The sequence below is a fragment of the Vitis vinifera genome, chromosome 12 (assembly GCF_030704535.1).
Source record: "Vitis vinifera cultivar Pinot Noir 40024 chromosome 12, ASM3070453v1".
In the NCBI taxonomy this organism is placed as follows: Eukaryota; Viridiplantae; Streptophyta; class Magnoliopsida; order Vitales; family Vitaceae; genus Vitis; species Vitis vinifera.
In genome coordinates, this window is record NC_081816.1 from 17,744,590 (window position 1) to 17,770,099 (window position 25,510).

General features: G+C 33.9%; 2 pseudogenes; one reads left to right on the plus strand and one right to left on the minus strand.

Moving 5' to 3' along the window:
- The first annotated feature begins 1,540 nt into the window (after positions 1-1,540).
- Positions 1,541-13,694, plus strand: LOC104881020 (disease resistance protein RPV1-like; annotated as a pseudogene).
- A 2,865-nt stretch (positions 13,695-16,559) lies between these two features.
- Positions 16,560-23,775, minus strand: LOC100248017 (kinetochore protein NDC80 homolog; annotated as a pseudogene).
- Positions 23,776-25,510: the final 1,735 nt, after the last annotated feature.

Sequence of the window (25,510 nt, forward strand, 5' to 3'; positions counted from 1 at the left end):
CTCCGGTCGGCGTCGCTACATGACCAGAAATCTCGTGGCCTGGAATAGAACCTGTCATCTCTGTTTCTAGGATCCCGACAAGGAATGCGTTCATCGGATCCCCGTTCATCTAGAAGAAACCTATCCAATTTCGGTTCCCACAGTTTTCGCCTTCAAAGGTATACGGGTACTGAACCCACAGGAAAATAGTCTGGGAATTGGATCAAGATCATCAAGGATGGCTTCCAGTCGTTGAGTTGGCTTTACATGGGATAAGAGGAATCTGATCTTCACCGTGGCATGTGCATGGCCACCTTTTGGCCCACGTGTCACCTTTCATTCCATTATCTTCCAATCTTCTTAAAATGATCGACTCAAATCTTCATCTTGTGAATATTCTCTCAAATCTTGGTTTTTAAATAATTTCAAATCACCCAAAATTTTCATCCTTAATTCCTATTGGTTCCAAAGCTCCATTTTTTTAATAAAATTTGGTCGCCACTTTGGCAAACCTTTTTCACTTTTTCATACTTCTCATGTTTTTAAAACGTTTTAAAATAAGCGAAGACCAAATTTTGTAATTCCAAATGATGGAATTTACAAAATTGATTCACGCAAAAATAGAAATGGGCTTTGGTAGGGGCTCAACATATGAGATTTTATGATTGATTGACTGATTGATTGATTCATTAGCTATATGTGATTGATTTATTCTGTTCCTTGACATGCGTACAAGTATATGTATATATTCATTGTTCACTGACCCTGCTTCATGATAGCGCATTTGTCACTGGAAGTCCAGGTATGCACTCATTCTCATTTTGATTATTCTCTATGCATGCTCTTATTTTCATATATGCAAGTTTGATTTGAGTATCTATTGATTTCCTCATTCATTGCCACACCAGCTTCATTTTATTAATAGAGACCCGACTTTAGGGGCTTAGAGGGGTGCTATGGTCCGTACCGTACCTTCCCGATAAGTAACCTGACCCCCGAACCCGATCCGGTTTTCATAGACCGCCTTTTTCAAAATAAGGAGTCACACTTAGGGTTTTTCTTTCTTATTTTATTTACCCTTTAAAAATAAAACAAAAATAAGTGGCGACTCCAAGTCATTTTCTTAATCAATAAAAATCAATTTTTCAAAATAAAAATCGAGCTCGCCATTCGAGTGGGAAACGCATTCGAGCAATCGAAATACGGGGTCCACACTTTAGAATGTTATCACGATTTTTATTAGAATTATCAGTTATATTTTTATTCTTCTCCTTCCAAAAATAAAACCATTTTGTACTTCAAAGATAAAACTCTTCCAATATAAATGTACTACTTCGAGTGAATAAAATCATTTCCTTTAATTTTAGTTTATTTTTATTTATTTATTTATTTATTATAAATTATAATATTATAAGATTTATTTATAAAATAAATATATCAATCCATTCCTCTTTCTTTTAACATATTTTCATTTTCATATGGTGGGTCAGGTTTATTTTAATTTTTTATTAATATTTTTTATGCCCTTAAAGAAAAAATAAAATAAAAAACTTGATGAGGAAGTAAAGTAGAGGAGCGTAATGATGACGATTGAATGGCCAGAGAGAGAGAGAGAGAGAGAGAGTGGGTCAGCTGCTTTAATTCAAGATTGAATGACCCGAGAGACACAGAGCTGTCCCTAACTTTCCTCTTCACTTCATGGAAGGCGCTTTGCCTTCCCAACTTCTTAGTTGCACAATCTCCTCATTTACTCACTGTCCTGAAGAGAAATCAACCCCTCTAAACTGTCTTTGTACTTTTGAGATAGAAACCCAGAATGGCTTCCACAAGCTCCTTCAGAGCCTCTTCTTCTTCTTCTACTCCTTCCATCCCTCGAACAAGTACTTATGATGTTTTCTTGAGTTTTAGAGGCGAAGACACCCGCTATAATTTCACTGATCACCTCTACAGTGCTTTGGGTAGGAGAGGGATTCGCACCTTCAGAGACGATAAACTCAGGAGAGGAGAAGTGATTGCTCCAGAACTCTTGAAAGCCATTGAAGAATCAAGATCTTCCGTAATTGTTTTCTCTGAAAACTATGCTCGTTCGAGATGGTGTTTGGATGAGTTGGTAAAGATCATGGAGTGCCAGAAAGATCTGGGACATGCTGTTTTCCCAATTTTCTATCATGTGGATCCATCCCATGTACGAAAGCAAGAGGGAAGTTTTGGAGAGGCCTTTGCCCGTTATGAAGAAAACTGGAAGGACAAGATACCAAGGTGGAGGAGGGCCTTGACGGAAGCAGCCAATCTTTCTGGATGGCATCCACTAGATGGGTAAATTTAATTTCCTTTCAACTATTTGTAAGTATAGGAATGAGTAATATTTTTGCATTTATAGAGTCATAAAGTTGATTGAAATATTTATAAACACATGGGACAGAATGTTTTTATTTGGAGTTCTACTAATTAAGTTGTGGAAACTATAAGTTTGATAACCAAAGGGAATTACTGAAAACCTAGATTAAAGATAGTATTTCTATTTAAAATACTTTTAATGGAAGTGTTTTCTGTATAAGTGTTTTTCATAAAATCAGTTGTGTTATCCACGAATTGATTTTTTTTTAACTTTTTCAAAAGTAATTTCTAAATTTTGTTAACTTTGAGTCAGTTTTGCGGTGATCCTAAGAAGCCTTTTTAATTTAAAAGGTGTTTTTGGAGAAAAAAAAAAACAAAAACAGGTGTTTGGTAAAATATATGAAATACTTTTAAAAATATAAAAATTCGGTTGAGTGTTTTATAGAGAAAGATTTGATAGGTGATTCCTTTGAAAACACGTAGGGCGGTGTTTGGTATACGAGAATAAGAATGAAAATGAATATTTTGTTTCTATTCCTATTTTTTTTATGAATGAAAATGAATTTGGTGATTCTATTTTTAGGGTTTGGATGAACTTAGGAATTTTTGGAATGTTATTTGTTTTCATTATAATATTCGGTAATAATAGGAATGAAAATGAAAAATAAATAAACTGACAATAATACCCTTCCTAGTTTAAAATATTTTTTTTATTTTCATCTAAAAATAAATAAATTTTGAGAGTTTTTTTTTTTTTCTAAATAATAAGATTAAAAAAAAGTCTTATTAGGGGATGAAGAGGCATGAGGCTTGATGAATGAAATTCAAGTTTAAAATAGTAATTTTAAACTATTTTATATTTTCTCATAGGATGAATGAATCAAAATACCACCTACTTGCAATGAATTAAAATCCCACTTATAAGTGGGATTTAATTTCTACTGGAATCATTTTTTATTTCATTCCTACCTTTATAAAATTTATCCAAATATGGGAATGAGAGAGGGAAGGAATGAGATTTCTATTCCCACTCCTCATTCCCACGTACTATTAAAGAAAGCACTTTCATTAAAGAGATTTGAGTAGAATTACTCTCAAACACCTTTAAAAACATTTATTAGGTTAAAAGTCCTTTTTAGAAAATGGGGTTTTCAAACTTAAAAACTTCTTATATTTAGATGTTGAGTACTACATCTGGAATGAAGCTTCAAGCATTAATTATAAGATATAAAACAATAGTCAAAGAATAAAATATTTGCTCCTATAAGGTTTTCAATTGTCATGGGATGTTAAATAGTTTTTTGAAATGTACATGAATGATAAAGTAATATCTTGATTCATAATCATCGTACTTATTATGGCATAAAATTTCCATTTGAAGTTATGCCACAAGCATCACCAATAACAAAATTCATATTTTATTCTTCATTTTCATGCATACTCGATACAATAAAAAATGTCATAAAATGTAAATGAACTAGTGTTTTTTTTATATATTCTGTTTTACTACAATTTATTTGTTGTAAAGATGGTAAACTTAATGTGTATTATTTACCATTGTCACTCATTGCTCAACATATTGTATTTTTATAATTGGCAGGTACGAGTCCGACTATATTAAGGAAATAACTAATAACATATTCCGTCGATTAAATTGTAAGAGGCTTGATGTTGATGCCAATTTAGTTGGTATAGATTCCCGTGTAAAAGAGGTGAGTTTGCGGTTGCATATGGAATCAAGTGATGTTCGTATTGTTGGGATATATGGAGTTGGTGGGATAGGCAAGACAACCATCGCAAAAGTTATATATAATGAACTTTGTTGCGAATTTGAATATATGAGCTTTCTTGAAAATATTAGAGGGATTTCCAATACCAAAGGTTTAACTCACTTACAAAATCAACTTCTTGGTGATATCCTAGAGAAAGAGCGAAGTCAAAATATAAACATTGTTGACAGGGGAGCAAGTATGATAGGGACCATTCTCTCATCTAAAACAGTTTTTATTGTTCTTGATGATGTTGACGATCGAAATCAATTAAAAGCTCTACTTAGACATTGTGGATGGCTTGGAAAAGGAAGCAGAGTCATCATAACAACTAGAAATAAACATTTGTTAATTGAACAAAAAGTGGATGAATTATATGAGGTTGAGGGATTGAATTCTAAAGAAGCTTGTGAACTTTTCAGTTTGCATGCCTTTAAACAAAATCTTCCCAAATCAGATTTTATAAACCTCTCATGGCGTATGGTAGACTATTGTCAAGGCCTTCCATTAGCTTTGGAAGTTCTAGGTTCTCTCTTATACGACAAGACAATACCTTAATGGGAAAGTCAATTGCATAAATTGGCCAAAGAACCTGTGCCGGAAATTCACAAGGTGCTTAAAAGTAGCTATGATGGATTAGATCTTACAGAAAAAGATATTCTCCTTGATGTTGCATGTTTTTTTAAAGGTGAAAAAAGAGATTTTGTGTTAAGAATATTAGACACTTGTGCGGGAATTGGAATACAAAATCTAAAAGACAACTGTCTTATAACTCTCCCATACAACTGTATAGGTATGCATGATTTGATACAACAGATGTGTTGGAAAATTGTTCGTGAAAATTTTCCTAAAGAGCCGGACAAATGGAGCAGATTGTGGGATCCCCATGATATTGAACGTGCACTTACAACATCTGAGGTAATAGCCAAATGCATAAATTCACTTAAGCTCTAGTTAAACTGTGGACCCCGCATTTTCGTGCTCATGCGTTTCCCACTCGATGGCGAGCTCGATTTTTATTTTAAAATGATTTTTATTTATTAAAAAGCAATGACTTGGAGTCGCCACTTATTTTTGTTTTATTTTTAAAAGGGTAAACAAAATAAGAAAGAAAAACCCTAAGTGTGACTCCTTATTTGGAAAAGGTGATCTACGAAAAACCGGATCGGGTTCGGGGGTCAAGTTACTTATCGAGAAGGTACGGTAAAGACCGTAGCACCCCTCTAAGTCCCTAAAGTCGGGTCTCTACTAATAAAATGAAGCTGGTATGACAACCAATGAGAAAGTCAATGAATACTCATATCGATCATGCATGTATGAGAATTAGAAACAAGCATAAGGAGTGACCATGATGCGAGAAAATACATACCTGGGTGGCGAACCAATATGTGCTATCAAGAGGAGGGTTAGTGTACAAACACAGAAGGATAATGTGTATATCAAGGAACAGAGTAAATCAATCACATATAGCTAATGAATCAATCAATCAGTCAATCAATCATGAAATCTCATATGTAGGACCCCCACCAAAGCCTGTTTATTTTTACATGAATTAATTCCATAAATTCAATTATTCGGAATTACGGAATTTAAATTCATGTTTATTTTAAAACATTTTAAATCATGAAAAATTCGAAAGGGGCTCGCCAAAGAAAATGGCGGCCAAATTTTATTGAAAATAGGATTTTTGATGAACCTAAGCAAAAGAAAATCTAAGGATGAAGATTTGAAAAAGTTAAAATTATTTAGAAATCTAGAAATTGGAAAAACCATTTGAAAACCGGGAATTGAGAAATTATTTTAAAATCGAAGACGATGAGATACAAAGAAAGGACACGTGGTTCGAAGGTGGCCATGCGAACCATGCAGCGATTTGGTGCATCTACATATCCATCCTTGCCAATGAGGCTTGATTGGGTGCTTCCCCAAGCCAAGTCTGCTAACTGTTGGGACCATTATTGGCAAGCCCAAGTTAAGTCATATAGGATTTCACACAATCATTAGAGCAGCCGATTGTCCAAATAATCACAGATTCATCGCTTTTGTGATCAACCCTTTCAAGTACAGCTCAAACCTGCTTGAGGCGGTCAAGAATTCTTCACTTAGCTGCATAGTCATTGCAAAAGGGCACAGTGGTAGAGCTGGACGTGCCATTGTCAATCTCTATCATGCTTACCATTTCAGGAATAAGGCCAAGTAGGAATAAGGGGCACCAAGACCTACAGCAGCAAAGACTGCCTTTGGAAGAAATATTTGTGCAGCCAAGAACGATGGTAAGGCTGCAAGAGAAGGCATTTGTTTACCAGACGCGAGGCATTCGGGTTGAGAACACCACCCAGAACTATACCATCTGAACCTGCTAAGGACACACTCAAACCACCAGTTCTATGGCAGCTACCATTATCTTCTGAAAGCAAGAAGAAGCCTGACAGAGAGATAATATCAAATCGACCCTCATATGAAACAGTATCACCAGACATAGCTGACTGGCGAAGGGTAACATTGCAGATGACACCATTTGCAGAGAGGATGTAAACTGTTCGGGGCCTTCTTTTCAATTCCTCAACCAGTTTGTAAAACGTCCTCTCCTTGCATCAAAAGTCCCACAGCTCTTAAAAGGCATTGAGAGCATAAAGCAGGCTGACCGAAACCCAGCTCGCGGCTACAAAGACGAGACCCCATGCACGAGGATTAGGCATGCTCTAGCAAGGTATTTTACACCGAGATTTGCATATTACAGATGTTACAACCAGCAACTTTGGAGTGAGAAACTTCTCCTCTGCCCAAGTTGCGGATCCCTTAAGCAAATGCTTCAAGTGGCACTGACGTGATTTATCTCTTGGGTCAAATCTATGCAGGTTTACAGATGACCTATGATTGCCATCTGGAGGGGTTTCATGATGGAAATAACCACGTAACTGCTGTGTGGAATAAGATAAGAGTCCTAGGACCTAAGGATGCATTTGGATGGAAAGAAGAAACTCAGCCACAAAGCAGCCTGCAGACCACATATCACTGGCAGTTGTATATTCTGTAGCCCTAAAGATCAGTTCTGGAGCTCTATGATACCTTGAGCAAATATATGACTTGTTTGGTTCACCTGGCACCACCTTCTTTGAGCTTCCAAAATCACATATATGCAGCTGATGAGTGTGGGGATTGACCCATAAATTTTGAAGCTTGATATCACAATGACAGACCCTAATAGCACTGTGCATGCAGTTAAGTGCATGACAGATCTGGTATGCATACAATTGCACTTATATAATGGGCACATGCTGGTCCTTCCTGCTGTGATGTCTTGAAACTTGGTATGCAGTTTCAAATACACCTTCAAGAGCAAGATTAAGATACACTGCATCTCTTTCATTTCGATTCTCAGTCACATCCTCAACAATTGCTCGTCTGAACATCAACATCACACGGAAGAACAATAGCAAACTCAGGCTGTGGCATATTGCTTCCATAATGTTTGTTTCCATTGGCAATGTTTACTAGAATTCTAGTGGATTCTTGGACTTCAACTAGCTGTTGGAGTTCTTGGGCCTTTGGAATTACATGATCCTTCATGTATGCCCAATCAGGCATCTTCCACAGACTATCAAACAGAGCTTCATAGTTCTCTATACTCTTACCAAAGTCTACCAATGCATCCCACTGACTAAGCTGAGTAGCACAATAAATCCATTGCTCCTCACAAAGACATCCCAATACAGGCAACCAACTCCAAACATGATACCCACACTAGATATATCAGAGACAGAAGACACAGTGAAGGAAAATAGAGCATGTGAAAGAAGTAACACGATTAAATCTGTCTTTCCTCCATGAAAACAAAGAGAGTTAAGAACTGGTGGGAAGTTTTTGAGTCACTTTAACACAAATAAATAGTATAATCACAATGCAACCCATACAGAGAGAAAAAAGAAAAACAAACAGAGACTAAGCAAATGGAAGCTGGGAAACAGGTTTAACATATTAGACAGCCAAAATACACATCCAAATATCAGAAAGAAAAATGGAAAGACTGAAATAATGGAGAACTCAAGGTGTAAAAACAGCTAAACCTGAGCGATCCTTTCGATCAAAAGTCGTTTGATTCTCAGCAAGCCGCAACCTCTTTCCTCTGTTCCTTGCTTCTTCTGTGAAAGCTCTCTCTTCTCTCTCAAGTCACTCTATGTTTCCTTCCCTGGACGTCTTGCCCTCCGAATCACCTAAAGATATCCCTCTAAAACCCAGCAAAGACCATGCCTCCTCTCTCACAGTTTTCTCTCTAGAAAAACCCCTCTACCAAAAGCAGTCCGCTCTCCAAATATCTCCTCTGTCTTTTCCAGCTTCTCCTCCCAGAATCCTTCTCTCTAACCTCTCCCAGCTCTCTGCTACTCTATCACCAGCCAAAACAGCAGCCAAAAGTCACTCTCTCTTGCAGCTGGCAGCTCCAGATATCCTCAACGGCCAGACGACACCACCTTCCAGCTGCCTGCCTCCACTACCATGCAGCTTAACGGTTTTCAGCTTTTCTGCTGAATATATCTCCACGTGTCAAGCTTCCATTGGCCATCAAAACCACTAATTTGATTCTTTACTAGTCAATCTGGAAGAGACACGTGGCTCCTTGAGAGCCTTCCACCTGCAAAGAAAAACTTACAGCAAATGTGATAAGACATGAGCCCCTAAATGGGGGTCTACATAAACATATAAATCTCAATAATAATATCATTCTTGTATAAGAACTTACATATCCATATAAGTTAAGTTAGTTTGTATTTATGTTTGCCTTATCCTTGTTATTTTTCAGGGAATAAAAGGAGTCGAAACAATAGACTTGGACTTGTCTAAGTTAAAAAGAGTACGCTTCAATTCAAATGTTTTCTCAAAGATGACTAGCCTTCGATTGCTCAGAGTTCATTCAAATGACTATTTCTATCCTTATTCTTATGATAATATGGAGGAGGAGAAGGTAGATCGTTATTGTGAAGAAATGATTGATTCTGTAATGAAAACTGCTTCTAAAATGCATCTTGACCCAGATTTTGAAATCCCTTCTTATGAGTTAAGGTATCTTTGTTGGGATGGGTATCCTTTAGATTTTTTACCATCAAATTTTGATGGAGAGAACCTTGTTGAACTTCACTTAAAGTGTAGCAACATAAAACAACTATGGCAAGGGAAGAAGGTATTATTATCATTTAATAATGACTTCTTTTGCTTTATATTGATTTTAAAATTTCTAATAGTTATTTCTTTTATTGAAACTATTTTCTTTTGGTACAGGATCTTGAAAGTTTAAAGGTCATTGATCTAAGTCACTCAAACAAGCTCGTTCAAATGCCAGAATTCTCAAGCATGCCAAATTTGGAAGAACTAATTCTTAAAGGTTGTGTAAGCTTGATCGATATTCACCCATCTGTTGGAGTTCTCAAGAAGTTTACTACCTTAAATTTGACGAGTTGTGTTAAGCTTAAGGGTTTACCAAGTAGCATTAGCAACTTGGAAGCTCTTGAATGTCTCTATCTTACTAGGTGCTCAAGCTTTGACAAGTTTTCAGAAATTCAAGGAAATATGAAAAGTTTAAAGTTTCTATATTTGCGCAAGACTGCTATTAGAGAACTTCCAAGTAGCATTGACTTAGAATCTGTTGAGATTCTTGATCTCTCTGATTGTTCCAAGTTTGAGAAATTTCCAGAGAATGGAGCAAACATGAAAAGTTTATATGATCTTAGTTTAGAGAATACTGTTATTAAAGAACTCCCAACAGGTATTGCCAACTGGGAATCTCTTCAAACTCTTGATCTCTCTAGTTGCTTAAAGTTTGAGAAATTTCCGGAGAAGGGAGGGAACATGAAAAGTTTAAAGAAGCTTTGTTTTAATGGTACTGCTATTAAGGATCTGCCGGATAGCATTGGAGACTTGGAATCTCTTAAGATTCTTGATCTCTCTTATTGCTCAAAGTTTGAGAAATTTCCAGAGAAGGGAGGGAACATGAAAAGTTTATGGAAGCTTAATTTAAAAAATACTGCTATTAAGGATCTGCCGGATAGCATTGGAGACTTGGAATCTCTTGTGAGTCTTGATCTCTCTAAGTGCTCAAAGTTTGAGAAATTTCCGGAGAAGGGAGGGAACATGAAAAGTTTAAAGCGACTTTATTTAAACAATACTGCTATTAAGGATCTGCCAGATAGCATTGGAGACTTGGAATCTCTTGAGATTCTTGATCTCTCTAAGTGCTCAAAGTTTGAGAAATTTCCAAAGAAGGGAGGGAACATGAAAAGTTTAAAGAGACTTTATGTAAAAAATACTGCTATTAAGGATCTACCGGATAGCATTGGAGACTTGGAATCTCTTAAGATTCTTGATCTCTCTTATTGCTCAAAGTTTGAGAAATTTCCGGAGAAGGGAGGGAACATGAAAAGTTTAAAGCAGCTTTATTTAATAAATACTGCTATTAAGGATCTGCCAGATAGCATTGGAGACTTGGAAGCCAATATTTACATAATAATTTGTGCAGGAGTTGAAAAGTTGGAAACTCAGTGCTTGTATTCCAGAAAGTAGTGGAATTCCAAAGTGGATAAGGTATCAAAACTTGGGGAGTGAAGTTTTTAAATTTCCCTCCATTATATAAAAATTAAATAATTTTAAAATGCATAAATTTATATTTGCGGCATCAATTTTATATTTGCGGGAGATCAACAAAATTATATGCCCTTGTTGGAGCATCCCCAGAACTCTGGTGACAATGGATCAGCATTACAACATACCAATGGTAATGTTCATGGGGCTAATCAAGATGATGAACACTACCAGCATATTCCCGAGTTGTTAGATCTTCTCAGGAATTTTGGTGACGATGTATCAGCAGTACTTGAAGACAATGATGGGAACCGTAACAGAAGACGTGATGATTCCTTACCCGATGCCTCAACATCGATCTCTCGCTTTGAACTCCATCACTAGGTGCATTATCAACCCTTTTTCAATATTCTAACCCCTCTCCTTTTTAAATTATTTTTGAAGTCAATAAACTATTTTATATGTTTCTTCAAACTTATTTCACTAATTTTCCTCCATTATATAAAAATAAAATAATTTTAAAATGCATAAATTTTTAATCAATTTTAATTTTATATATATATATATATATATATATTTCATATTTTCTATAGAAAAACCAAGTACAAAAAATAAATTTTCTTAGTTTTTTTATTTATTTCCTAAGTACTCTCTTGAGATTCAAACATGGTTTATAGTGATTGATATAATGACTATGCATGTACTACATTTCATAGAATTTCTTCATTTTCGAAAAATATGAAAAATAACTTCAACTAACTTTGAAAGTCATCATTAGTTTAAAAACATGTATAGTTTTTTTTTATTATTATTATTTTAACATATAGCTTAGATATGGTAGAGTGAATTGCTTTATTTTTTTTATTTTTTTATTTAATTAGTTAACTAAAAACCTCAACAAAGTGATTATGAAGCTCTAGGATTCTTCCTTACCTTATTAGACATAACATTAATTAATTATTTAATTAATTAAATTTTTCTATTTGCTTTTAAGATAACATTTGAATAAATTATCAAAATTAGTTAGAGAAGATCATGTACACAAATTAGAAGTTAAATTTGAATGTATTATGAGGTAAATATATGTAGAAACCTAAGTGTGTTTGATAGTGATTTTAAAAAACGTTTCTAGCATTTCTAACACTTGAATGATAAAAATTTAAGTGTTAAAAAAGTAGAAAGCGCTTCTTAAAATCACTATCAAATGGACTCATTTGGTAGCGATTTTAGGAAGCCCTTTTAATATTTTTAATATTTGAAAATTTTTATCATTCAAGTGTTAGAAATGTTAGAAACGCTTTCTAGAATTACTCCCAAACGCACTTTTACTTGATGGAAGTAAATAATGAAACTCCTATATATTGATTTTAATAGTTTTAAGAGTCAAATTGTTTATGGTTTTTGTATTTAAGAATTAAATTTCTTTAAGTATGTTAAAACATTTTTTAAACATGCATACTTATTGTCTATTTCCTGATATGGAAGTCTTGGATTAATCTTATATTCACTTATGTGAAATTTGTGATATGCTCATGAAGTTTACCTAACAATTGATCATACTAATCTTAAGTGAAATTTGTGATAGTACCGATCAAAACGAAATCGCATGTGGTAGCTACAGGTGGACTTCATGTTTTTTCCTATCAACTTATTGGTAAGTCATTTTGTTCATTTATCCTTTTAGTACGCGTAGAAAATTGATTAAAGCTCTTCAACTTCTTTACTTTTTTCTCTTTCCCATGATCCCTATTTTGTTCGATTATGTTTGGTTTTTGGAAAACTTGAAGGAAAATATAAGGGAAAAAAAACAGAGAAAAAAAAAAGGAAATAAAAAGTGAAAAAGAATAAAAACTAGATTTAAAGTCAATCAATTATTTTCATATGTTTCTTCAATCTTATTTCAATTATTTTGCTTCATTATATAAAAATTAAATAATTTTAAAATGTATATAGTTCTAACTAATTTTAATTATATTTAATTTTTCCATATTTTTCACAATGAAACCAAATAATTATCATTTTCCTTGACATTTTTTATTGTTTCCTTGGTACTCATTGGGAATCAAACATAAGTTTAAAACCACTAGAGTGGTCCAATTGGTGAATGCGAGTATTGAGAAGTGTGGTCCCATTAAGTGGCACATGGTCCTGAGTTTGAATCCTATTACCAATGATACTTAGAATTTACCTAGTGTTAGTTGTTGCGAAGCAATTAACACTGAGGTTTGGTTCCCCATAGAGAGTCCTACGGGCTTGACTATGGAAGGTTTTTCGATTATTAAAAAAAAAAAAAAAAAAACAACATAAGTTTAATAATGTTTTAGGAGGTAAAAAGAAAAGGGAAAAAAAAAAATTGGTAGTGCAATCCACAATTAACTAGGACATATATTTTTTCTCATGTGCTTGGTATAAGGCACTAAGTATCATTATATTAAATCCTCCATTTACCGCATAATAGTTAGTTATAAATTCCTTGCTATTAATATAGGTAAACAACAATTTATAGATGTTCGAATTAATTCTTAAGTTAATGGTTAATACCCATTAATTATGTTTTTAGTTCCTTTGATGATTATGTTATAATTTAAATATTTTAGGGGTTTGATTTTAGCTTAACGAGCATGAAGTGCATCTAATGATATGTGATTCCCTATCACTATGTTTGATTCCAAGAAAGTATAAGGAAAGAAAAACCCTCATGAAAGTGATTTTCTCATGAAAAAATCCAAGTATGAAGGAATATGAAAATGATTCTTGGAAATCAAACACAACTTTGTGAAATATGCTTGTGTTAATAATTATAGTGTGTGTGTTTATGAAATTGAAATGTTGTTTTTTATTATTTATCTTTAGGTGGAAACAAGGACAATGAGGAGAAGTTAATCTCAAGATGCAAGTGAGATTCCAAATGTTGCTAAGGTGGTCTACTCTTGCATGTGATCAATCTCTTACAATCATGACCATCAAGAAAGATGGTATAATTTGTGTATTGGAAGTGTGAATTAGGAATGTTAAAAAATGAAAACTTGAATTGATATATGTTTTTGCCCATAAGATGTGTGGTTATGGGCAATTCTTATGGGTATGTAATTGACCTTGATGTTGCATATGAAGCATGTCACCCTCTCTATATCTTCAAGTTAGTGGTTGGAGCTTCTATAGACGGTGAAAGACAAGTGTCACGGATTTAAGTATTTCCTAAGCTCTCATGTGGCACTTAGACAATTCAAGTCTATTGAAGTTGCCAAGTCTTTTAGGTTGTGATAAAGGTCTCTCACATTTCACACATTATAATCATCACATTTTAACTCAAGTGTTTATTTTTAAATACTTTTCCATTAAACTCTTTTTCAAAAGTATTAAATTAATACCATTCTCTAATCTTACTCGGCTTGGTTTGTCAACTTCAGTGGTTTATTACTCTCTAAAGCCAACTTTCAACTTAATCAATCCAATGTAATTGTTATTGATCCATGGTCAATTAACAAATTCTCTAAGGTTATGAGTGTTTTTTGAAAAATTTGAGGAAAATAAAATAATGAGAAAAAGTACAAGGAAAGGAAAGGAAACATGGAGAAGCATAAAAGAAATATATTTAAAATTAATAATTTTTTTTATTTGTTATTTCAAATCCATTTTACACATAATTTTAATAATATTTAATTTTTTTCCCTATTTTCTATGAGATACCAAATATAAAAAAAATTATTTTTCTTAATATTTTTTAAAATGTTTTTTGGGAACTAAACATAACTTAATACTTGTCTTTGTGTTTCAAGATACCAATAATACTTCTTGATAGAATCATATCTATTAATGTGGCATGTATACATGTGTGGGATATTCATGGTTCAATACTATCACTATCTTACAATTGTGGATTCTAATTGAATTTTATGAATTAATGATATGATCTTTCTTCAAACAAAATGTTTTCAGTTAAGTTAAAATGGTTGAATTATTTCAATTGGTCAAACCTCAATATTCCAAATATTTCTACTTTGATTAATCAAGGTCTTTGTGAGTTGACTTTAATTTGCTTTTAAATTTCATCTATCAAGGTATTTTAGGTGCTTCTTTGTTTTGTGTAGTCTTGTAATAGATTATGAGATAATTTGTAGACCAAATTATATGCAAATTATCTCATTTATAGATATTTTTTCACCCAAATTACATCTTGTTTTGGACTTAAAGTCATTTAGTTTTGCATGTGCCATATTCTTTAAAAGAAACTAAAAAGGGATGGATCCTAGTATATAGTTGAAGCAAAGAAGGATTTTATTCTAAAATTAATAAAAAAAAAAAAAAATTTGATAATGTAATTTTAAACATCTTTGAGATGGTATTTGGTAAACTAACTTAATAATTTAATATAACCTAATAGCTTAATTTGTTATTAAGTAAATTAACTATATTTGGTAAAATAACTTAATATTATAATATAAAATTAACATTAAGTCAAAATAGTTAACTTAAGGGTGTTTGGTAAATCAACTTAATGACTTAATAATTTAATTTAAGTCATTAAAGAGATTAAGCATATTTGATAAAATAACTTAATATTACAACTTAAAGTTATTTTTAACTTTAAGTAATAAGTCAAAAAGGTTAATTTCATTGAGACCCCTTAAGGTTTAATATAAATACACTCGATTACCGTTGTTTTCAAATTTCATCAATTAGTACCCTTATGAATTTATTTCATTTAAAAAATTTATTTTTTTAAGAGATTTCAAGTAAAAATTTAGATAGGAGTGTTTAACAATTCACTAAAAACTAAATTTTATTCTTTAAAAAATAAAATTTATATACATAATACATTTATAGGGATGCTAATTGATGAAATTGAAATTTGAAACTTACGATGACTTAATGTATTTACACTAAACCTCAAGAGTCTCAATAAAATTAACTCTAAGTTAAAATAGTTAACTTATTCTTAATCTCAAATCTTTTTTACCTTAGTTGTCTACATTTATGACTCATTTTTTATGATTGTACTTGTATCTTTAATGCTTTAAATATGAATATTTAACAAATAAATTTGTTGTTTAGGATTAGTGAAAATATAATTATTAGTTAAAATTAATAAGGATGAATTATGTCAATTTGACAATTCAGAATAAAAGTTTTAAGTTTACAGTTCAAGAACCATTTAGCTTAAAATCAACTTAAATCATTAAGTAATAAGTAATAAGTTTTACCAAACGCCTATTTAAATATAGTTTTTAAATGAATTATTCAATCAAAAGACAAATATAAAAATATAAAAAATGAAAAATAAAAGATAAAATAAAAAGGAACATGGCAAATAGGCATCATAAAGTCTTTTACATGATTTCATTCCTTTTTTGTTCACCTTTTTAGAAGACGATTTTAATATTTCCTTAGAAAATTATGAAAACATAAAATTGTTGTTTCCATATTTTCTATTTTTAAAACTCTATTTTTTGAAATATTGATTTATGTTTTCTTTACAAATGAAAACAATTTAAACAAAAAAGTGATTTATCGTTTCCATTTTTAAAATTGATTTTCACTTCTTTTGAGTTAAGGCATTTTCAAGATAAGAAAAAAAATAGGAATAAAAGCTATTTTTTGAGAATAAAAATAAATGAAAAATGAAAAACATTTTCCAACCGAAACACATTGTTAATGTTTGCATCTCATTGTGCCTTTTTCTAATCTCCATCCCACTCTTTGATGGGCTAAACTCGAAATGGAAAGTTATATCTTGGCACATCCTTTAATTTACATTTGTTAAATTGGTTTTGACATACATTTTTCATAATAAATGCAAAACAATAGCCTGAGTTACAAACATGATTTCCATGGTTATTCAGATCCAACCCGTGCTCCATTGTAAACCCTAGGCTCATCTTTTATACCATTATCAACCCGAGCCACACTGTTACCACAGGGAAAGTTGCTAATACCAAATATTTAAGTATACATACAATACAAATCAGTCCATTACCCTAAAAGAAAAGGAAAAAGAAAAATAACTCGTGTCACAGAAAGGAATAATCTATTGGGTCAGTGGCTGGTATCCAAAGTGATACCAAACTGTGCTGACAAGGAGCCTTTGTAAGAATCTGATACAACTCCTGCTGTTTCTGAAAGGTTGCTCTTCATCTCTGAAATTTTTGATGCCATGTGCTCTTTGTATTTCGAAACTGAATCAACCAAAGCATAGAGTTCCCAAGCACATATCTGAATTTCTTCCTCATTTTGCTTGATTGCTTCCTGCAACTTCAATTTGGACGTCTTCATGACAACATCAAAGTCTACTCAGAATCCCTTGAATTTTTCAATATTATTCACATTAATCAAGAACAATTATAGAGCCAGGTAGGAATTTTTAGCTCTGAAAAGGGAAACCAACTTATGTTAAAATAAGTTTCTTTCAGGTTTACGACATCCACCCTGGCAATATTGATATCCTTAACTAACTATTCAAGACAAGAAGAACAAAATTATACCTCCAGAACATCTGCCACTTCTCTTTCCACTATATCTACATTATGGGTTTCTATCTCAACATCCTCCACCAACTTCTTAACTTCCGTTGCACACCTGACAAATTGATCATTCATCCATGGTTAACCTCGTACAACAATAGCCTGAAAGTATTCATTCTGATTCCTGGTCAAAAATCAACCAGAAGATAAATATCCATGAACGAAAAGCAATTAGATTAAACAATGTGTAACCCAATAATTTATGTTGAAAAATCAAGTTAAACATCAAATCCATCAGAAACAAAGAGTGATTCTGTGATGGATGATAGCTTATTAATAAAATCACATTATTAGGAAGACACTACTCAATAGCTCTTGACACTAATAATGGAGTTCTTTAATAATGGAATAACCTTACATGGCATAGTTATGCAAGCATTGTTTAAGCTAATGTTGAATATAGTCAAAACCTTAACAATAATTTCCAATCAGCAAGTTGGAAAATTACTTGCTAAAAAATTTACTTGGAAAAAGAATCAAATGTAGTCAATCCTTTGTAGGGAGTAATTATCATCCAAAAAGAATTTTTCTTAAGTGTTTTATAGGCCATCAAAGCTACTTTGAAAATTTGGGGCCTGACTGCCTATGTGCAATAACAATTGACATCTCCAGCAGATTTTTATTTTTATTTTATCCAAAACAAATCATTCATTGATATGAATTTGATTACAAACGAAGGATAAGAAACCCTTTCAAAATATAAAGGATGATTAAAAATTGAGGAAAAACCTAACAAGAGTAGCAAGATAGTTATACTAATCAAGGATGATACAAGAACTTGTACAAAATATAGCGATAATGTACACTTGAAGGGGGTAAAACATACCTTACAAAAGAGTCCATTTGCATGGCTCCACATTGAGCCAATCAATCTGCAACCTGATTCACTAAATGAAGGGACCAATAGAAGGAACAACCCAAGCTACTAGCTAGATCCAAGGTTTTAGGGAGCTACATGTCATACATCCCAAGACATGTGATGGGGGAAAGCCTTTCAAAGTATATTCAAAACGGAAAGGAAGGCACAAATAAACTTTAAGTGGGATCAGTATTAGTTGGAGTAAAATTAGAATTAGTATTTATTGGAATCAAATTAGGAATAGCTAAATAATTTAGAGGAGAATTAGAGTCATAATAGGTTATATTAGAATCCTAATAGGCTTTGGATTTCTTAGAGAAACCTATAAATAAAGCTAATTGATGTAAATCAAAGTAATGGATTGATAATTAATAGTATTACACTTTCTTGCATACTTTGCAATTTTCAATGGTAAGACTCTTGATTTTCTTCCAAGTGAGACTTTTAAAAGGCCTTAGTGAGACTCAAAAGTTTCTATCTCTTCTTCTTCGTATCTTCTTTCTCAATGTTTTTTTATTTTATTTTTCTTTATCATAAACTTTATCCCTTGTTCCTCTCCTTAAACCCTAAAAAATAAAAACCTTAGCCCACTTATTTGATTGTAGGCAACCAATAGGGTTGTCCTACATCAATATGTCCAACAGTTTAATCATCCCTTCTAATCCAATTTGAAAATATCGCCTATTCTCAACTGAATTATATTAAAGCATCTTTGGGTCACTTTTCTAAAGCACATGTCTGGTTTTTAAAAGTGGACACAATTCTAGAATTGTGCATTTGGAGCATGTGCATCTAGGGCATCCTGAAGATACGTGCATTATGAAAATGAACATGTATTCGTATTTCTTATTCTTTCTTCTTCTCCCTCTTCCCTATATTTGTTATTCATCATATCTTCACATCACCTAGGTACCATATCAAAACCATACAACAAGCTGGCCCTTGATCAGCATCCATCTGACCTTGATCAATGGACTTCAGAAACAATGGCATGCACCCCACATAAATACTATTGGACATTTAACTTCCAAGTCCTCTGGACCAATCTGACATAACTATGATAGCACACTTTTTGGGTCACCCTTTGTATTAGTTCAAAGGAACATTCCAACCTGAGCTATCCATTGATGCCAAAAAGTTGTAATGTGGGTAATACATGCTTTGCTCATATACAATAATTGTTTTTAGCAATGGATACAAAATGGATGTCTATCTAGGGCATCCAGAAGTTAAGATTTCATCTACAACCAGAAGAGTACAACCCCTAAAGCTTCATGGATACAAAATGCCCATGATTGTCCCTTAATAAGCCCCAACCGGCTCAGATTTCCCAAAAAGCAACCTTCCCAAGAAGTGTTTCTAGGAGGAATAACAAACTTATCTCTCAACTTATCCCCTTCATCACCCACATAATTTTAAAAGGCGCAAGGCACACCTAAGATGCAAAAGTCTCCTATAGCTTAAGCGCAAGGCACAACACAAGGCATGCGCCTCAATGAAGTGAAATGCGACCTAGGATACACATCAATTTTGTAAAATATGATTCAAAATCTAATCCGATCAATAAAAAATTTAAGATTTGAAACATTTAAAAGAAGCATTCAATAAAAAAGTAATGAAATTATATACATTTCAGTATATAATTAGAAATTTAAAAAAAGAAGTGTTTACAAAGGAAGAGTAAAGCTGACAAGGTGCACTTTTTCAATAAGGCACATATCTTGGCAAGCATGCGATATAACTTGGGAGTGGTGGCGCCTTGAGCCTAGGCCCACTTAAAGCACGACTTTTAAAACTATGATCACCCATTAGACAGGTGGTTAGACCAAGCAGCTCTTGCTATCAAATTTTGAGTGACAACTGCTTGTGTATTTGACACAACATTTGCCCTTTGTACCAAATTTTAGATTGATCATCAGGTGGTAGTATACTCCTTTCCAATTATTTTATCTCCCATATTTCATTTAAGTCATTCTGAAATTTAGCAATATTCTATCCCAATGGAATTTCTAGGAACAACATTTTTCTGTCAAAATTTGAATACATCTAAATTACCACCTTTTGGAATTCCAATTGTAGTCCAATCCATTTAACCACAAGAATTGATTTTCCAAGAAATTTTCTTATTGTGCATTCAACTACTAACAATTCAAGAAAACCTTTTTTTTTTTTTTGGATAGGGAAATCACAATTCAAAAAACAAATTAAACGAAGGGGAAAGCAAGATTCCAAACAATTTTGTCTTTTAGATTGCAAAGAAAATACCATAGAAGCTTACGATTACAACTTTAGTTTTCCTGGAGTGGCATCCATGAAATATAACAACCATGCAATTGTATATGCTACTGCTGGTACTTTAGAAATGGTATTGCTCACAAAGTCAGACCACTAGGTAAAGAAGACCTGCTTTCATTTGTTATATAGATAGATGGATAGATGGATAGAGAGAGACAGAGAGAGAGAGTTTGGCCTTTTCTGAGAGCAGCAAAAAGAGGATGAGTTAATTTGTACTTCAGTTAATTGCATATTCAATAGGGGACCATTGGCTCCAACTATGTGCACGCTCCCTCCATCTGTATCCTTATGGATGTGTGTCTGAGAATTTTATGGGTCTGTCATTCTTTCCAAAATTTTATGTGCTGCGAAGTTCTTCTTTCTTGTAACATGATCAATCTTTTTATTTGTACCAAAGATTTCAGGAATGTCTTTGAGAATTTTACGAGTAGAGGATTCATCATCCTCTCTAAAATTTGTCTCCTGGAGTTAATTTGTATCTAACATCATCAATACTTTTACCCTTTAAAATTTTTAGGAAAACAAAGTGAAAATCTGGCTGCTCCTGTTGACACCCTAAAAGCATATAAAAAAGGCATAGTTTTTTATTCTTTGTGAGAGGTATATAAATGCATAGCTGCTGAACAAGAAAAATGAGTTGTAATTCACTTACTTCATCACTACTGGATTGAAGTGCAGCAAGATGATTTCTTTTTGCTTCAATTTTAGCAGCATTTTCAACTGATTGTTGCTGAAGAGAAATCAACTCTTCCAACTTTGACATAGAGCTTATATTTATGTCATCAGCAAAGGAGTCAAGTGCAGGCTTAAGCGTTGATTTGTGATAAATTCCCAAAACCTCAGCAGGCGAAGACCCTTTGGCATTCAACACATACTGCAAAACATTTCCTAACTTTAACCTGGTAACCATCCAAGAGAAAATACTTCAATCACACAATAGATTGTAGTTTAATAGGTTGAAAGAGTTGCATGAGGTGGCATGCTAATTTGTCAATTCAAATATGCTCCCGAAAATGAAGTATTTAGTGTTGCCTCTTCATCACTATTAGTTTACTTCAAAAAATTAAAGAGAGCATGGTCCAAAGGGAAACAATAGGCTCCTAAGGCAGTGCTCAGTAGGCAAAGGGTTGTGTGGGTATGGGAAGGTTCCAAGTTGAAATTCATATGCCGAGAGAGAGAGAGAGAGAGAGAGAGAGAGAGAGAGAGAGAGAGAGAGAGAGGGGGGGAGGAGAGGGGAGGCTACCTCAAAAAAAGAGGTTGCCAAGGGCAACTGTATCACTTATCTCTGTCTAAATAAATGATTAGAAAACTTGTGAGGATGGAAGTGTTAAATGGAGATTTTTTTTAAAAGCCAAATCGAGAATGAACATTAACTAACCTTCAAAACCTTTTTATTTTTCTTACTTTGACAAAGCTCCAGAAAGGTTAGCAGTTTGAGAGTAACATTTAGCTCAAAAGGTTACAGAAGATGAACAAAAATGAAATCATAAACCAATACAAAAGCTGTAATGCACCCAAAAGATAAATGAAGGTAAGGCAAATTACAACACAGAAACTACCCATTGCTGGTGTTGAATCACAACAAATGAAGTTTGAGTTGGCTACTTGGAAATAGTGCATGTGACTCAAGAAGACATAAGCCATTGAATGGTTCAGCCACTACATTCACCTGGTCTGAATTTTTGTCTACTGAAATTTTATTTTTTTGTTAGGTAAATTTTTTTGTCCCTATTGGGATTTGAACCTGAAACTTCCACAAACCCTCCCAACCCTTTACCTCTTGAGCCAGGCCTCAAGGGCATGTTCATTGGAATAATTTAAGCAGAGAACAGCAGCTGGATCCTTCTTAGGAATCTCCGACTAGTCATGCTATAACTACAGAGCCAGATCCTATGTTCTCACTGAAGTTATACTAAAATGTTGTATATGTTAATGTGTTTGCTAAGAACAGGAAAGTATTTCATATCACCCATAAATGACAGACAAGTCAAAACGAAAAAAATAAAATAAAATTTGTAATCTAATTCATGGAGGTAGATAACCTAATGTTGATAAGAATCACAGTAGACTTTAATGGAATAGAGAAAATCAATTCCAAGCATTACCAAACTTAAGAAAGAACACAATTCTACCATGTTCATTAATTATCAGAAAGCATACTGAAGATTACTAGAAAGACTTTAGAGTATGCAACTTGAGAAATTAAGAAAATCCTAGTGGAGTGGATTATAGAGGTATGAAAGCCAAACAAAGAGGATAAGGAAAAGAAAACCTCCTGAGAGCCTGGTTGCATTCAATTGAAAGAGCTTCAAGCTCCTTAAACTTGTGCCCAATTGTCGTGTCAAGATCCCAAGACTTCTCCTCCCAACCATTCCTCACAACCTCAGCCTCCGCGATATCTCTCTCCACTGCCTGCAACTCCCTCTTCATCCTCTCTGCATCTCTTGCATTAAACGTCTGCAACTCAACCCTCTTCTTCAGCTCTTCATTCTCCTCGCAAATTCTATTATTCTCCTCAACCTTCACCCCCAACTCCTTCTCCTTCTCCTCCAAAATCTTCTCCACTGATGCAATCCTTCTTGAAAATTCTGCAATTATTGCATGAAATTTCTTCACATCCTCCTCCAACACCCCCCTCTCCTTCTCCACAACCTACTTAGCCGAAGGGCCCGACATCAATTCCTCCAACCTCCCCTCCCTCTCTACCACTTCCTTCTCCAATGCCTTCACACCTTCCGCCACTGCATCCCTCTCCCTTTCCAACTTCCCCATAAACTCCCTATCCACCGCCTCCATCCCATCATCATCCCCGCGAATATAATGCAAGTAACTATCCAATGCATACACAAAAGTATTGTCAAAACACTGCAAGTTCGACACAAGATGGTCATTATACAATGCGATCTGAACCAACCAATGCATTACGCCTAAAGGGAAGGCCAAGCATGTGGGGTTCCGGGGGCTTTGAGAGCGGACTTGTTGAGCTTGATCAGAAAATTGAGGTGCTTGAGGATACGAAGATCGTCTTCAAGTTTGGTTGTGGGGAAATCGAGTTGGGAGATGAGGAATTTTAGGGTTTCGGAAATGTCTTTGGCGGAGGGGAGAGGGGGTTTGAGGGGGAGAGGAGAGACATGGGAGGCGAGAAAGGAGTTGATGGTGCGAATGGCGGAGAGTTGCTACGACCGGTTGGTGAGGACATCGCCGGCGGAGGAGCGGTTGATTCCAAGGGAGGAAGGGCGGCTGCTGGCAAAACTAGAATCAGAGTTGCGGCTGAATTGGCTGTGCTGGTCGACGGAGGGAGGTGCTGGCGGCGGTGGGCGGATAGAGTCCTTCGGAGGACGGCGGCCAGTGGCTTTCATCTCCGGCTGTGATGGGCGTCTCTCTCTCTTCTGAGTTCTTGTGAATTCTGAATCTCTCTCTTTCCCGCCTATGGGCTACAGGGAAAATGACACTGCTTTTTAAATTTTATTTTCGAAAACATTTTGTTAAATGAATTATTTTTAAAACTATTAAGATATTATTTCATATTTTTAAAAAAATTAAGATATTATTTGGAATTAGAGTTCAATGGAAAAGTTAAGGCCCTTAATTTCTTATTCAAAAGATAGTGGGTTTAGCTTTAACTTGAAAAAAAAAAAAAAAAATATATATATATATATATATATATATATATATATATATATTTGAGGAAAATTATATTGATACCCCTTGGCTATTTGACAATTACACTTAACCACCCTCAAATTTTTTAAATTACATTGATATCACTTGACCATAATGGATAAGGGTCTCCAACGGGCGGGCCGGGTCGTAAATAGGAGGCCCGCGGCCCAGCTCGGGCCGGGCCTATGGGCCATGGAAAAATGTTAGGCCCACGGCCCGGCCTATGAGCCCGCGGGCTAGCGGGCCGGGCCTATGAGCCCGTGGGCTAGCGGGCCGGGCCGCCGGGCCAAGCCTTGGGCTTTTTTAAATAAGCCAAAATGGCTTTAGGAAGGAAGGGAGAGGGGGGGATTCGAACCCCTCCCCTCATGCTTTAATATAAAGGCTCTAACCAACTGAGCCACATTTCTTTTGTGTTAACTAAATGAGTTAGTTATATATATATAAGATAAAGTATATTATTTTTTAAAAAAAAATTAAAGGCTCCAACGGTCATGTGACCGTTGGAGCTCCAGCCCAACTCCCAGCTACCATGTGATCGTTGGGCAACGGTCACATGGCCAATTTTTTTTTTTTTTTTCTAAAGCCTTCCTATAAATACCTCTTCTCCCTTTTCATTTTTTCATCAAATTCTCTCTATTTCTCTCTCTATTTCTCTCACATTCTACAATATTTCAAATTCTTTTATTTTTCCCTCAAATTATACAATATTGTTGGTGGTGCAAAACAAGCATTGATGGCTCCAAGAGTTCAAATTTGCTAGGAATTTCTGCATCGGTTCTCTAATTGAGTAACATACTTCACCCCTGCTACTTTATTTTTTTGTTACATTTTTTTTATATTTATTACTTTATTATTTTTGGCATAATATTTTATCAATAATTATAATATGACAAGTGCTTCTTCTTCATCTAGTCCATGTGATGAAATATCATCAAACAAAAAATTTACTTCAAATATATGGAATTTTTTTGATAGAGTAGAAATAATTTTAGAAAATAATAAAAAAGAAATAAAAGCAAAATGTAAAATTTGTAATAAATTTCTTACTGGTGGCTCAAATGCAGGCACAAGTCATTTAAAAAGACATCACGAAAATTGTAAAACTAAAAATAATGTAGATATTAGAAATTATATGCAATTAGGTAAAAATGAAAGTGGAAATTTAAAAACATTTTCTTATGATGAATCTAACTGTCGTGAAGAAATGATTGATTATATAATAAGAGCAGAACAACCTTTCAACATGATGGAAACTCATGATTTTGTAGGAACAATTCAACGAGGTATTAATCCTCAATTTAAAGGTTGGTCTGGAAATACAGTTAAAAGAGATATTATGAAAAAAATTTATACACAAAAAGAAATTTTAAAAATTTTTTTTGCAAATTTTGAAGGAAATATTTGTTTAACATCTGATATTTGGACATCTTTAACTCACACTGGTTTTTTATGTATAACTGCTCACTACATTGATAATGAATGGAAATTAAATAAAAGAATAATTTCATTTAAATTAA